Source organism: Erinaceus europaeus, chromosome 7 (genome assembly GCF_950295315.1).
Source record: "Erinaceus europaeus chromosome 7, mEriEur2.1, whole genome shotgun sequence".
NCBI classification, from domain to species: Eukaryota; Metazoa; Chordata; class Mammalia; order Eulipotyphla; family Erinaceidae; genus Erinaceus; species Erinaceus europaeus.
This window is the reverse complement of record NC_080168.1, coordinates 121,649,011-121,666,120: the sequence shown is the minus strand read 5'-3', so window position 1 is coordinate 121,666,120 and position 17,110 is coordinate 121,649,011.

Sequence of the window (17,110 nt, the reverse complement as noted above, 5' to 3'; positions counted from 1 at the left end):
CGGGGCGGGGAAAGGGTCATTTCACAAGTGCTAAAACAGGTCTGCAGGCATCTATCTTTCTCTCTACCTCTCTATTTTCTCCTTCCCTCTTAATTTCCCTCTGTCCTATCCAAAAATTTGAAGAAAAAAAATGGCCACAGTAACAGTGGATTCGTAGTGCAGGAACCAAGCACCAATGATAACCCTGGAAGCAAGTAAATAATGGGATAAATAAATAAAAAACAAAAAAGGGTGTAGCTTGTCATGATACTTAGACTATGAAGAACACGAGAAAAATAGATTGCCCCATGAGGTTCTGCAGATTGTTCTAGAGAAGGACAGAAAAAAGGATAGGAAAAGCCAAATTCAGACATAGTGTTTGTTATTTGAGTCCAGAAATGGACGGGAGTGAATCAAAGGAGATGTTCCCTGGGAGGCTGTTGTTTTTGGCAAAAGCACAGGCGATGTTGCAAGAAGGGAAACAGTCTCAAGATGAAAATCTCTTACAGGTTTGGCATTTGCCCAAAACAGTAATGTTGACAGGGAAGTGTGGGCACACCCCAAAACATCCTGATTAAGTTGCAGGTGTTGTGTAAAACCAAGTGGAAAGAGGACATATTTTAGAATCAGTAAGCAGACACTGGCAACTGCCTTACATCTGATGTGTCCAATGTATGGCATTATAAAAATCTCCCCACACAAGGCCATGGTTTTAGATGTTGAACAGAATTTTGTTCATAAGTAAGGCACTATTTGATTTGCAAAAGTCGTCTCTGATCATTTCCTTTACTGGAATTTTTATTTTTAAGCAGAAACAACTTTTTTTTTTGAAGAATAAAATCATCGGGGGCCAGCCGGTGGCACACCTGGTTAAGTGCACACATGACAGTGCACAAAGCTCTGGGTTCAAGCCCTTTGTTCCCCTATCTGCAGGAGAAAAAAACTTCACACAAGTGGTGAAGCAGGGCTGCAGGTGTCTCTCTCCCTATCTTCTCCTCCCTTGTCGATTCCCCACCTGCAGGGGAGTCGCTTCACAGGTGGTGGAGCAGGTCTGCAGGTGTCTGTCTTTCTCTCCCTCTCTCTGTTTTCTCTCCTCTCTCCATTTCTCTCTGTCCTATCCAACAATGAACAACATCAACAATAACAATAATATCCACAAGAAGGCTACAACAACAAGGGCAACAAAAGGGGGAAAATGGCTTCCAGGAGCAGTGGATTCATGGTGCAGGCACTGAGCCCCAGCAATAACCCTGGAGGCAAAACAAAAAAAAAGAAGAAAATCATGAATGGAACTCCACTATTTAGACATAATGGCTACTTTGTTAATAGCACCAAATTTATGAGTTCAAAAGTTAAGGATGTCTGGCCTCTAGATGTTGAATATGAAATGACCAAGTTGTTCTGTTTCATCATACACTTGGACTGAGATAGCTTGTGTGATTTCAGATTATCCTTAGCATCTTACTTGTTTCAGTGTTCTCTGTGTGTGTGTGTTTGTGTGTGGGAGTACGTGCGCGTGTGTGTGTGCGTATGCACGCGCGCACAGGAAAATTCCGACTTACAAAGAAACTTAGTTATAAATGTGGGGTTTTAGAAGATCAAACTGTCATCTCACTTGCATTGCCATAGAGAAGCCTTTATTTTAAAGTCCATGCAAAAGTGAGTCAAACCAGATCTCTTAAGTCAATGTATTGGTGGTTTCTGAAGTGTTAACATCTGGCATATAACTCTGGTGTGCTTTAGTATTATCATGTCAGAACTATTTCCAAAGCCCTTAATATGCAAACTGTGTCTCACATCTGTTAAACCTTCACTTGACCACAGAAGCCCTTCAGTTGAGATCTCTGGCTTGGAAAGAACACTCTTAGTTATTAGTGATGGTATGGTCATTCTTCCAGGCTTCTCAAGGACTGAACCATGTGCTCTCCAGTAAAACAAACAAACTTAACACTGCTAAGTAAAATAATTTCCATTCTAGCTTAGCAATGTTGCAGTAAGGACAGGCCTTCCTCTCTAAGCTTTGACTTCTTGTCTTTATTTGATTTTTCAAGAATGGATTAAGAACAGTACAGCAATGGCAATGGTCCAATTATTGTGAATTTTGTTCATTGAGCATGTTATGAAGATAGGCCTTTTGTGAGATGGTGAGAGACATATGGCCCAGAGAGTTCCAATGTCTACTATCTAGCCCATGGCCAGTCAGCTCTTAGAAATAGAGTCATTGGGGGCCGGGCGTCGGGCTAAGCGCACATGGCGCAAAGTGCAAGGACCTGCATAAGGATCCCAGCTTGAGCCCCTGACTCCCCACCTGCAGGGGAGTCGCTTCACAGGCGGCGAAGCAGGTCTGCAGGTGTCTATTTTTCTCTCCTCCTCTCTGTCTTCCCCTCCTCTCTCTATTTATCTCTGTCCTATCCAACAACAACGACAGCAATAACAACAACAATGATAAACAAGAAGGGCAAAAAAAAAAAAAAAGGAGAAAAATAGCCTCCAGGAGCAGTGGATTCGCAGGCACTGAGTCCCAGCAATAATCCTGGAAGCAAAAAAAAAAAAAAAAGTAGTAGAGTCATCATGCTGCTGCTGACCACAGATGCGTGGGAGAATCTGATCAATACTGAAGAGCCAGACTAGCAAGATAGCACACCTGCACAATGCACCTTTTTTGTTATTCCTGTAACCCAGATTTCAAGCCTGGCCCTCCACTGCACTGGATGAAACTGCAGTGCTATGGTATCTTTCCCTCCCTCCCCTCTGTCTCTGTCTATATGTGCCTATTTCTATCTATATGAAATGAAAGAAAGGAATAGAGGAAAAGAAAGGAAGGAAAGAAGGAAGGAAGAGAGGAGGAAATAAAGGTGTGAGGAGCCACCTACCTTAGTTTAGTTCAAATGACTGACCCGTTAATGATGGAGCAAAGGAAGACTGCGGTGTAGAAATGAGAAATGAGAAAGGAGATTTTTTTTACTTTTAAAGATAAGTAGAGAGGGATTCAGGTGGTAGCACAGTGGGTTAAGCGCATGTGGCACAAAGCTCAAGGACCAGCGTAAGGATCCCGGTTTGAGCCCCCGGCTCCCCACCTCCAGGGGTGTCGCTTCACAGGCAGTGAAACAGGTCTGCAGGTGTCTGTCTTTCTCTCCCCCTCTCTGTCTTCCCCTCCTCTCTCCATTTCTTTCTGTCCTAACAACAATGACATCAACAACAACAACAACAATAAAAACAACAAGGGCAACAAAAGGGAAGAAAAAAGATAAGAGCTGAAGGTATGGTCCAGTATTAGAGCAAAGGACTTGCATGGCCTCAGCTTCAATCTCTGGTACTACCATATATCAGAACTGAGGCTGTTCTTCTATCTCTGTCTCTTTCTCTCACAAAAATAGAAAGATAAATCCATTTAAGTTATAAGCGAAATGATACTAAACAGACCACTGAGAATTACACAAAGATTAATGCAAAGATTAATATCTATCTTGTTGGTTGAATGCTTATTTTATTCTGTATGTATCTTCTATGTGTGCTGTAATCAGTTATGCAAATACTCTTTCTGGGTAGGAACTGTTCCTGTGACTTAAAGAACTGCAGAGATAATTCTGAGCAGCATAACCAGACTATATGCTGTTATTAAACTTAATTTGAAATGGAACTCTTTTGGAAATATTTTAAAGAAGAGGCATGCCCTATGGGCTCCTGCTTTATGTGCTTATCAGCTGGATTTAAAATTCTTTGCCTAAAGGAGTTAATTATGTCTCTTAGGTAGTCATTAGCAGAGTATGAACATAGTGGACTATTAATAACATACACTGTGCATTCAATAAATATATTAATTTATGCTCAGGTAAACATGTAGTACTGGTCACTTACTTGTAAGGCATTCTAGGGATGCTTTCAAAGTCACTATTTTTCAGTATATATAGATAGATCAATCTTGTCCACATTAAATTTTTTTAAAGATTTATTTATTCATTTTCCCTTTTTGTTGCCCTTGTTGTTTTATTGTTGTTGTTATTGATGTCATTGTTGTTGGATAGGACAGAGAGAAATGGAGAGAGGAGGAGGAGACAGAGAGGGGGAGAGAAAGACAGACGCCTACAGACCTGCTTCACCACCTGTGAAGAGACTCCCCTCTAGGTGGGGAGCCTGGGGCTTGAACCAGGATCCTTATGCTGGTCCTTGCGCTTTGCGCCACCTGCGCTTAACTGCTGTGCTACCGCCCGACTCCCCTCTTGTCCACATTTTTGTTCAAAGAGTCATGAAATAGTTGTATGGACTTATATTTAGTTGAGATACTATGTGTTAAATATCCACTATGTCCTTTCCACTGGGGTAATTCTATGAATAAAGTATTATGTCTTTGGTACAGCTATTTCATGTATTATAAGTATAGGCAGTTAATTTTATTTATTTATTTATTTATTTATTTATTGACCCAGAGCACAGTTCAGCTCTGCTTCCTGGTGGTGCCATAGACTGAATTTGGCACCTTGGGACCTCAGGCACTAAAGTCTTCTGCATAGTCACTACAGACAGTTACTTAGTAGAAACCAACATGCCCGTTTCACTGGATAGATCACTGCTGAGTTTGCCATTACACTGGGCCTTTAAGGGGAGTGCTTTATATTTCATCCTATTCTTACTTGCAATGGTAGTATTCTCAAACTGACATATTTTAATCTACACATAGTACACAGTACCAAAGTACACGAGAACAAAAGTATAGAAACAAACTTCAAAACATCCAGAAAACAAATAGTTAAAAAAAAAGGGAGATACTTATGTATCTATAATTTTTCTATGTCTTGGTGCCTGAACTCACCGATTGAAATGTACAGAGTGACTGGATGGGTTGAAAAACAAAACTTGGCTTTTGCTATCTATGGAAGACCCAGGTGAACTTCAAGGATAATCATAGGTTCAAAGTAAATGCCTGAGGACTTCCAGGGCTGAGATATGGCGGCCTAGTCATGGAAAGGGGGCTTGCTACCAGAAAACAAATATTACAACAAATAACATGATGAACACTGTACCCTGTGGCATCAGGAAACACTATCAAGCTCTACACTGCCCCAGCTGCTATAGAGACCTTGGTGACTGGTCTACGACTGCTCTTCAAACAGAAAAAGTGACTTTGTCTTCACAGTAGGGTTCCTAATTACAGGAATCAGTCTGGGAAGAGAAAGAGGCCTGAGATCTTCTGCCCCTTTCTGTTTAAGAGGTATCAGGCATCATTAATACCCTGTCACTTGTCAAAGCTCATACCCTCCCTTCCCAACTTTCATACAAAACAGAAAGTAGCCCTGCCTGTGGGTAACAACAGAAACCAAAACACCGTTTCTTCAAAATGAAATGAAGGCCAGAAATTTAATGATGCAAACTCAGAAAGAGGAGCTACTAGAGAGAGAATTTAGGGATTACATTATCAGGGATTTTGAGGAAATATAAATTTTACAACTTAATATGAATAAATGGGTTAAGAGAGAAATCCATAGGTTCATAGATTCACTTGAAAGGAGACTGGGAAACTTTAAAATAGAGTAACAGGGTGTGAAGGACACTGCATACATTTCAGTCTCAAATAGCAATTCAAGGAAGTTGACTTACTCATGTGGGAGAAAGGACATCAGAAATAAATTACAAAATGTCCACATTCTTTCACTTCAAAGCAGGAGGAGAGAAAAGGTTTAGGAAAAATAAATCAACTCTTTGAGAGACTGAAAACTCGATTAGAAAAGCAAATATTAGAATTATAGGAATCTCAGAAGAAGAAGTAAGAAAGAAGGGAGCAGAAAGTATCTTCAAAGAAATAACAGCAGGTTTTTTTTGTTTGTTTTGTTTTGTTTTTTCTAAATCAGGGATATGGCCAGAATGTAGATTTTCAGGAAGCAGAGAGAACTTCCAAATTCCTCAACTCAAATAGACCTACACCAAGACACATCATTGGAAAACTGATCAAAAGTCAAAGACAAAAAATGTGCAAGGTTTGCAGGAAAAGAAGAAAGTGATTTATAGTGGAAAAGATGTAAGTGACTTACAGTCAGCCTTGCATCAAATTTCTCTTTTTAAAAAAAGATTTCTTTATTTATTTTGAATAAAGACAGAGAGAGAAATTGAGGAGGGGAAGACAGAGAGGGAGAGAGACAGACAGACACCTGCAACACTGTTTCACCACTTGTAAAACTTTTCCCCTACAGGTGGGGGGGACCAAGGGTCTTGAACCCAGGTCCTTGTACATTGTAACATGTGCACTCAACCAGGTGCCCTGCCACCTGGTCCCCATCAGATTTTTTCTTTAGGGACCATAGAGGCCAGGAGAGAGTGCAGTGGTATACTTAAGGTTTTACAACATCTGCTAGTCATGCATATTTGAACCTTTAAGACTATCACTTAAATGTGAAAGGACAGTCAGAACAGTACCAAACAGAAAGACTAAAGGAGTTTGCCATTACAAAATCTGCCTTGAAAGAGTTACTGAAGGAAGTCCACTGAGAAATAGCAAGGAACATTTAACTGTCAGCAGGGGACACACAGTGAAACAAACCCAGAAACATTATTCATGAAAATAGATGACTTTAAAATATGAAAGGGGGGAAGAAGTGAATAGAGAATGTTCAAGCAAAGAACTGCGAGACAAGAGAAGTTTAGGAAAAGCTATCGTAGATGTATTTGTATATGAAATATTTTATATAAATTATCTATAGTACTTTTTTTTTAAATATTTATTTTATTCCCTTTTGTTGCCCTTGTTGTTTTATTGTTGTAGTTATTATTGTTGTTGTTATTGTTGGATAGGACAGAGAGAAATGGAGAGAGGAGGGGAAGACAGAGAGGAGGAGAGAAAGATAGACACCTGCAGACCTGCTTCACCGCCTGTGAAGCGACTCCCCTGCAGGTGGGAAGCTGGGGGCTGGAACCAGGATCCTTATGCCGGTCCTTGTGCTTTGCGCCACCTACGCTTAACCCGCTGTGCTACAGCCCGACTCCCAGTACTTTTTATGTGTAACATATTTACATGTATTATACTCTTTTTAAATGATGTCATTTTTCTCTTTATTACCTTTTAATATCATATTTTTTCACATCCTTCCTATCATGTATAATACCTTGACACTCTTTAACTTGATGTTTGTGTTGAAAGATTCTTGTTGCTGTAGTTTATATCTGTTACCAAAGGACTTGTGTTTTGCTGAAAGAAGACTACCAGATTGTTTTTTTTTTAATTTTTTAAAATTTTCCCTTTTGTTGCCTTTGTTGTCTTTTTATTGTTGTTGTAGTTATTGTTGTTGTTATTGATGTCATTGTTGGATAGGACAGAGAGAAATGGAGAGAGGAGGGGAAGGCAGAGACAGGGAGAGAAAGACAGACACCTGCAGACCTGATTCACTGCCTGTGAAGTGACTCCCCTGCAGGTGGGGAGCCGGGGGCTCGAACTGGGATCCTTTTGCTGGTCCTTGTGCTTTGTGCCATGTGCACTTAACCCACTATGCTACTGCCCGACTCCCCAGATAGTTTTTTTTAAAGTTTTTTTCATTATCTTTATTTATTATTAGATAGAGACAGCCAGAAATTGAGAGGAAGGGAGAATTAGAGAGGGAGAGAGATAGACAGACCCCTTGCAGCACTGCTTCACCACTCCTGAAGCTTATCCCCTGAAGGTGGGGACTGGGGACTTGAACGTAGATCCATGTACATTGTAACATGTGCACTCAACCAGGTGTGCTACCATCTGGCCCCCTCAGATTGTTTTACTCATATGTGGAATATAAAGAACTGAAACACACGAGAGCTTGTTAAAAGGAAAAAAAAAGTCAAACTGTTGCTAAGACTTAATAATTGGTGGTTATACTTGGGGGGTGAGGAGGAGAGCCAAGGTAGGCAGAGGGGGAAGGGGGAAGGGAGGAGGAGGAAGGGAGAAGGGGCGAGGGAGAAGCACAGAACATGGTGGTTGGTGCTGTGTGGATCTATATCTCTGTAGTCTTATGATCTTGTAAACTATTACTAAATCATTCATTAAAAAATAATTTAAAAAAAGAGCAAATGGCTGAAAAACATTGCTACAAGCAAATGGTGACCTAATGAGAGTATGAACAACAATACTCATATAAGATACAAGAGATTTCTAGGTTAAAATGATAATAATAGACAGGACAGACAGAATATAGTGATGAAGGGGCCCCTTTCAGAGGACACAACTCTCTACCATGTATAAGCACAATATGAGTGGCATCAACAGATTTAAAGCAATGGTGACTAGACCCAAAGAAGAGGCATTGTATGCAACCCTACAGCAGCAGAAGGCTTCAGCACTCCCACTGAATCAATAGTCTGACCCACCAGACAGAAAATCAACAGTGAAACAACAGCCTCAAATGATGAATAAGATCAGGTGATGTAATAGATACTCATAGGACATTCCACACCCCGAACACTAACCATATCTTCTTCTCACAGGCACATGGCGTATTCACAAAGGTGAGAAAAGTCTATTGGGCTCTAAGGGCTATAAAGTAATAGCAACTACTCAGCTCTATTATTGTAGCATGAAAACAGAGAGTAAATAAATGAGTGTCTGGGCTCCAATAAAGAGGAATTTCCAAGAAAATACAATGGGTTGGATTTGACTTTATGATAGTAATTTGCTCACTTCTATCTTCAAGGATAGAAAAATAGATCTTTGGTCTATGTTCTCTTCAACACCACTGTTATGCATTGCAGAGTGGCATGATACTTATGGAGAGCCAGATAAACTGGAGCAGATAGCTTTATTTGGAAATAATCCACGCTGTTCCATTAACTATCCAGCTGTAATCATTGACCTAGAAATCTCAGTTCTGAGAATTTATTCTAGGGAAGAAAATTTAGAGAGTTTATTAAATTATTTTTAAACCAAATGGCATATTCAAGCTCTCAACAACACATTCATTCCAGTATCTGGATGGCCATGCAAGTACACTCAGACATTAGGATGAGAACATCCTCATCCTCTGTTGACTGATGAAAACACGCCTATAGTGAAAGATTTCTCATGCCTACTTCTAATGTTGTTTCATCGCTCAGTCAATAGCTTGTTGTAAGAAAGTGAGAATCCCACTGCCTATGACCTGACACCTTTAAACCAACCTTGAAACCCTTGACCTACACCCCACAGTCTCATCCACTTTGGTGGCCATCCGAAAGGGAAGGTTGGGAAAGCCCTTTCCCTCAAGCTTCATGCTGGATAATATCTGACACATCAACAATACTCAATAACAATCAACCAAATGAATAAATTTCACTGTTAAAATTAGCAATATATAAGTGTAGATCTTGGTGAAGAGATCCATTTATAACTGCTTAAACAGAAGCAACATAGACCATGATTTCTAAAAAGCTAAAACATTCAGTAGCTATAGAAAAGAAGGAATAGGACTGGGCAGTGGTACATCTGGTTGAATACATGTTACCATGTGCAAGGACCCGGGTTCAAGCTCCAGACACCCACCTGCAGAGGGGGAAGCTTTGCAAGTGGTGCAGAAATGCTGCGAGTAGCTGCTCTCCCTATCTCCTCCTCCCTCTCAATTTTTGGCTGTCTCTCTTCAATAAATAGACACAGATAATAAAAAAAATAAATAAGAGAAAAGTAAAAAAAGAGTAATTAGGGTGGGGCAAGGCCATGGTGTACCTGGTTGAGTATACACATTACAATGCAGAAGGACCTGGGTTCAAGTCCCTGATCACCACCTGCAGGGGAAAGCTTCACAAGTGGTAAAGCAGGGCTGCAGGTGTCTCTCTCTCTCTATCTCCCCCTCTCAATTTCTCTCTATCTCTATTCAATAATAAATAAAAATATTAACAAAGAAAGTTAAAAAAATAAAAAGTAATTAGGAGGGGCACTGAGGTAACTGAGGCAGAAAAATTAATATTTTTTCACATGTTTCATTAGCTACTTTAATGTCCTTAAAGTATTGTTTATGAATTTTAATCATTCAACTTAACATTACTTATATGTGTTAAATAAAGAGAGGGAATATCTTGACTGTCCTGGTTAAAAAAAAAGGGCAGTAGACTACAGATTAAATTGGAAACCTTGAGATATTCAGAAATTAACTTAAATATATGGTTTAAAGTGACCACCTTGACAATTACTTAATAAAAATTGGTTGAAGTTAACATGATTTGCCCCTAAAATGTAGATGTGGGAGAATGGAGTAATAAAAATAGGAGAGAGAAAGAGAGAAGGAACCAGACATCACTTTGGTACATGTGCTGCCTGGGGTCAAACTCAGGACCTCACGCTTGAGAGTCCAACACTTTACCCACTCTGACACCACCCAGACCACCAGAATTTTTTTTTAAAAGAATGTTGACTGGAACTGGATAGTGATACATACAGTAGAGCCCACACATCACCACTCATGAGGACCCCAGTTTCAAGTCCCAGGTCCCTACCTGTGTGGGACGTAAGAGGGATTTCCACAGATGGTGTGACCAGGAAGTAACGTAGAGGACAGAATATGGTTTTCAAACCTGAGCCCAACTATTTGGTGGCTAGCCACTGCATGTGGCCAAAGGGGTGTTGTAATTTCTCACTATAAATACATAAACATCTTTCAGAATAATTGCATGATTTCTTTTTCTCAACTTCTTCTCTTGTGAAATTCCAGTAGTTCTGCAAAGGCAATGCACAACAGTGCATAACTTGGCATCAAAGCTGTTGTGTGATCGCTAAATAACTCCTTTTTTTTTTTTTAACTTTTTGCAAGAGAATCTATTAGGGTAATCATTAACAGTGAAGACCCTAGAGCCAGAGTCCCTGGGTTCAAATCACAGCTCTACTAGTTCATAACTATGCATCCTTGGCCACAATACTCACCAGATCTGTGCTTCATTTTTACAGTAGATGGTGTGTGGTTATAAAAAATAAACTTTTCCAGGGCTGGGAGATAGCTCATACCACAGAGCACACACTTGACTATGAATGAGGACTTGTGCGTCACTCCCAGCATCACAAGGAAACATACTGCATAGGAGAAGCCCCATGAACACTGGAGCAATGAATGTGGTGGTGCCCCTCCATCCCTTTCCATGTCTCTTTATCTGAATTTCAAAGAACAAAATAGAGGTCACCGGGACTTGTAGAATCACGTAAATGCAACGTCAAGGCAGCAACAAAACCCTATCACATTGGGTTGCTGTGAAAACATAAGTAAGAAAGACGTGATATGTTCAGAATAGTGTTTGGTATGTCGACAGGATGGGTTGCTTTTACTAGATATATATATATATTTTCTGATATCTTAATCCTGAGAAACAGAACTCTGTTGGCTGGACTAGGCTCTTCAATGGACTTCCCTCTACATCCCTCAAGGTCTCAGCTTCCAGCCAGTCACCCTTTGCTTGAGTCCCCTTTGTGTGGAGTTCATTTTAAGACGCTTAGGGTCAGTTTTTCCTTACAGGGTCCACATTTGTGTCCCCCCATTAGTGCATTATTGCAAGCATGAAAATCTCTTACCAGTTCTGCTGATTATTATTTTGTATGTACCTTATCTATTTTGTCCCTTATCAAGGCATGTAAGAATTTTAATAATACGTACAGATTAAAAAAAAATCAGGGAGTCAGGCGGTAGCGCAGCGGGTTAAGCAGACATGGCACAAAGCACAAGGACCAGCGTAAGGATCCCGGTTCAAGGCACCGGCTCCCTACCTGCAGGGGAGTCGCTTCACAGACAGTGAAGCAGGTCTGATGATGTCTGTCTTTCTCTCCCCCTCTCTGTCTTCCCCTCCTCTCTCCATTTCTCTCTGTCCTATTCAACGACGACATCAACAATAAAACAACAAGGGCAACAAAAGGGAATAAATCAATATTAAAAAAATAAAGAAATCAAACAAACCATTTCACTATCTAAATTTTATGGCATTTTCGCTTCTGACTAAACAATTGGTGGATGAACATGTGGCTTCCAATAAAAAGCAACAATTCCCTGCCACACCCGACTCTACACACATGGTCTCAATATGAGACAGCATTCATCTAAACTCTTTTAATTATTCTGTCTTTCATTTTTGAGGGGTTAGTGGAGTCGCACTGATGAAAATACTTGTATGATTCGCTTTGTGTTTACCAATTTTAAACATCTGTGGACAATCTAGTGTGACCTGTGAAGATTCAGGACACCCACTTTCCTTTCTCATGCTCCAGCGTCACTTTTATTATTATTTTTAATTTCTGTTTGTGATATGTAACTTCCAATACTGTATTCAACTAGGCATTTAGACCTGATTCTCGCAGTTCCTCATGTATAAGTCTGAAAGATGAAAATATGAGTATCACTTGCCTCATTTATCAGCTCCTCATTTTAATAGTGGGTCGTTTTTAAAATTGTCAAGAAATACTGGGAATTGTCCTTTATTAATTTTCAAAAACATTATTATTACTATTATTATTATTGCTTCCAGGATTATAGCTTGGGCTTAGTGCCCGCACTACAAATCCATAGCTCCTGGAAGCCTTTTTTTTTTTTTTTTTTTTTCCATTTTATTGGACAGGACAAAGAGAAATTGAGAGGGGAGGGGAAGACAGAGAGGAAGAGAGAAAGGTAGACACCTGCAGACCTGCTTCGCTACTTGTGAACTGTACCCCTTGGAGGTGGAGAACTGGGGCTTGAACTTGGATCCTTGCGTGGGTCCTTACACTTAGTACCATGTGTGCATTTAACTGGTTACGCCACTGCCCAACTCCCTTGTTTATTAAATTTGCCAATGTCTTAAGTTAATTATACCTTCTACAGTCTACATAGGTTGCAACCCCATAGGCTCCTGATAAGCATTCCATAAAGGAGTTGACACAGGTCTTTGGTGAGCTGGCTAGGACATACTAAGTGTCACCTGCATCAAACTGAGTCTAACAATGCAAAATGTTCCAGTGTTTTCAAAGAGTCCTGATCAGCCAGGCCCAATCCTTTTCTTTCTTTCTGATTCCTTTTCTCTAATGTCTGTCTTCCCCCTTTAAATCTTCACGGTCTCCCCATTTACTAATGAAAGTGTCAAGTTTTAGCAACAACCCTCCTTCCCTGGGTGTCTCTTCTGCTCTGTCTGGACTGACTGCTTTTTCAGACTTTTGCAATGTTCACGCCCAGACTGATATTATTGTTTGACTTGAGTTCCCCATTTCTTGGTTTAAAGTTCTCTTTTTTTGATTTTTTTTTTCCCTTTTGCTTTACTGGAAAACATCCTTAAGTAAGTTCTTAAGAGAAGATTGTGGGAAGTAACAAACTGAGATTTTTGTATGTCTGAAATGCACTTATTCTATTTTATATTTGACTGCTAATTTGGATAGATAAAGAATTGCAGGGTTGAAAATTATTTTAATTAGCATTTACTTTGCTACTTTTAACTTTGTTGCTTTTACTAAGATGCCTTATATAACCGAAGTTTCACATTTAACTTTACATTTACATTGTTTTTGTTCTTTAAATAGAATAATAAAAAAAATCACAAGTATCAGTGCTAGGAAGAAAGTAAGTAAACCAAAGATATTAGAAAGAAGAGATTTAAGTCAGGATTGCTGGTGTTAAATCTATTACCAGTTTTAGTCCTATTTGTGTTTCTACTTAGAAACTTAGGTTTTTTTTTTTTCTTTATTCTTTGTGTTCTAAAATTTTATGAAGATAAGTCTAATGGTAATAGTCTTCCTTTATTATCCAAGGCACTTAGTAGAAATTTTTTATCAGAATATCCATGTTCTGTAATCATGGCAAATTCTTCTTTATGAGTTTTTTCTTAATTTAGATTTTTTTTTTTTTGTTTACTTCTGGTTTCATTTTTAACATCCCATTTCATGAGGATAGCACTCAGACTGACTTTTTATTCTGTTTTACAGTTTCTCACTTTCTTCTTTTGACTTTATTTTCAAAAACCTGTAGTATCTATGCATTGAATAGATTTAAGAGAAAATAGCTATAAGACTTTTTAAAATAGCAGTCACAGTGGGTGAGATGAATTAATATAGTGAAAATCTCTATTTTACCAAAAGCGATATACAGATCTAATGCAATAGCAATAAAAATTCCTATGTTTTTCAGGAACTAGAGGGTATCATAATAAGGCTTTTATGAAATCATAATGAACCTCAAATAACCACAACAGTCCTAAGGAATAATAAGAAAAAATGGTAGTATCATGTTAGCCGACTTCAAAGTAGACTGCAAAATAACAGTAAACAAATTGGTATACCACTGGAATCAAGCGGGCACACAGTTCATTGAAGCAGGAAGCTCAGAAAAAATTCAGTTACTGATATTTAATTTATGACAAAGGAATTGATATGTTTTGATGGGAAAAAATTTAAAAAAAGAAACTATACTATTCTCTACTCCCCACATGCCTCCCTAATGTCTCTATATTCTCTGTCACTGACTAAAATCATTCTGCTGCTTTATGCCAGTGTTTGCTTCCACATCTTAAAATAACATGCTTACATGGACATATTTTTCCAGTTTCAGCTACTATTAATTTCCTACTCTGAAATCAGGATTTAATTCTGCAATATATGCCTCTCCTTCCTTCCTACTAAAAACACATTTCCTTCTTCATTTTTTTCTAGATAAGATCTTATTATTCTTTTTTAAAGTTTTTTTAAAAATATTTATTTATTTCCTTTTGTTGTCCTTGTTATTTTATTGTTGTAGTGATTGCTGTCATTGTTATTGATGTAGTTGTTGTTGGATAGGACAGAGAGAAATGGAGAGAGGAGGGGAAGACAGAGAGGGGGAGAAAGACAGACACCTGCAGACCTGCTTCACCGCTTGTGAAGCGACTCCCCTGCAGGTGGGGAGATCTTATTATTCTTTTAAATTAAATCAATACTGAGTGTCTCTATTTTTGTGACTGCATGAACTTCATTTCCAGATGAACTTTTTAGCATGTGCTAATTTTCTTTCTTATATGAAATTCTTTTTTTTTTTTTTTTGTCTGATTCTACCATGGTCTAACTCTTCCTTGGTTCAATTTTCTGAGTACATATTACCATTCAGATTCATTTATTTCTCTGTTTGTTTATTTATTTTGCCAGAGTTTAAGTCATCATTCAATGGATCCACTTATGGAGAGAAATGCAATATCCCATATGCAGTTAGTTACAAACTATGGAGTGATTTCTCTTGGGAATGTGATCAGATGTTCTCTAGTCTGGCTGCACCATTGTTTCTTTGGGATTGCCCTTTCATCTGGGAAATGCCCATCAGATTTCTTCTTCATTGAAGATATGTTGAATTCTCCCCTCTTGGTTTATCTTCTGCTAGTTTGGGAAAAGGGATATGGGAAGTATACCTTTGGGCATCTTATATGTCAGAAGTATTTCTAGACTATTCCTACTACTAGAAGGCTCCACAGGTTCCTGTGTCAAGTTGGGATCTATATGGGTCCTGGGTCAAATAGATGGGGTAAACAGTTAATTGTATTTATATATTTCCTTCAAGTTTGGCAGTTACTCTCTGCCCTAATCCAGTTTTCTAGTCTTATTCTCTACACTAACACCATCTTCCCAGACAATATTTTTAGTCCACCTTCATGCTAGCTATCAAGCTCAAGCAAACTTACTAAAGTTATGGGCCCCTAGGAACATACCTAAAATAGATTTTCCAGCTTCTATCCTCCCTAAGATCCCCGTTCTCATCTGCTTTACTCCTACTTTTTGGTTCCTGTTTATTAAACATTTTGTCTTGTTTTATACCTTAACACATTTTAGCCATAAAATTGCAGATGCTACTATGGTTCCAGTCTGACATCTCTGGACAGAAGACCTCTCCAATATGTCCTGGGACCTCACCTCTCCAGAGTCCTTCTCCACTAGGGAAAGATAAACAGGCTGGGAGTATGGATCGCCCTGCCAGTGCCCATGTCCAGTGGAGAAGCTATTACAGACACCAGAACTCCCACTTTCTGCATCCCTAAAAGAATTTTGGTTCATACTCCCAGAGGGGGAAATGTTAGGGAAAGATTATTAGAGGGCTCTGAACCCCAATTCCATCAAGACCTGGAAAGAGAAAGCGAAGAAGGAGGAGGAGGAAGAGGAAGAGAAGAAGAAAGTAAGAACACTCCAAAATAGTAAGTATGACTGACTTAGAAGGGAAGAGAAGGTAGGACCATAGAAAAAAATAGGCAAAAACATATATAAATATAGTTTTAGAAATAATACTCAACCCATGTCTATGATCCTGGGAGAACTAATTCAGTTTCCAATGGACAGAAAGGGAATACAGAACTCTGATGGTGGGAAAGGTATGGAATTATACCTGTTATCTTATAATTTTGTGAGTCAATATTAAATCACTAAAATTTAAAAAAATATATAAGTTGATTATTTACAAAAAGAACACTTGTCTGTGTTTAGGATAAAGCACGAATGGAGAACCTAGTTATTATTTGAACTAGTTTTCATAAAACAATAGTTAAAATAGTGTAACCTCAGCCACTGAAAGGGTATTAATTTTTTTCCCAAAGCACTCCTCATCTCTGGCTTATGGCTTTATATCTTATGATATAAAGCAGGAAAAGTGTTTATTGAACAGGAACCAAAAAGTAGGATTAGAGTAGATGGGAACAGGGATTTCTTGGGGGGTGGCGGTAAGAAGGTAGGAAGTCTACATTAGGTATGTTCCTGGGGCCCATGACTGTGGTAATTTTTACCAGAGCTTGATAGCTAACATGCAGGTGGACTAAAAATATTGTCTGGGAAGATGGTGTCAGAGCTGAGAATAGGACTAGGACAATTGTTCTTTTAAACCTCTTTTTCCCCCCTATAAACATATTTCTGAGAATATGATTAATGTTATGAACCTGAAGTGACCCACAAAAGTGAATTCCCAGGGATTTAGAGATCTCGATGTTATAGCACAAGACTTGCCTGTCTGAGGCTCCAGAGACCCCCCTTTCAGTCACCAGCACTGCTGTACGCCAGTCTAGCAAGCAGTGTTCTCTCTTTTCCATGAAACAAACAAGCCTTAAAAAAACCTTAAAGCAAGTGAGTTTCCTTGGCTCCATGGAGTGAGGTGTGTGCATACGCGTCCACCCTACTCTCTACCTAGACTTTCAGGCATTTGATGGCTATCTCTGAAGTCTCTTCTGTGGACTTCGGTATAAGCAAATGAATACCAACCTCCCT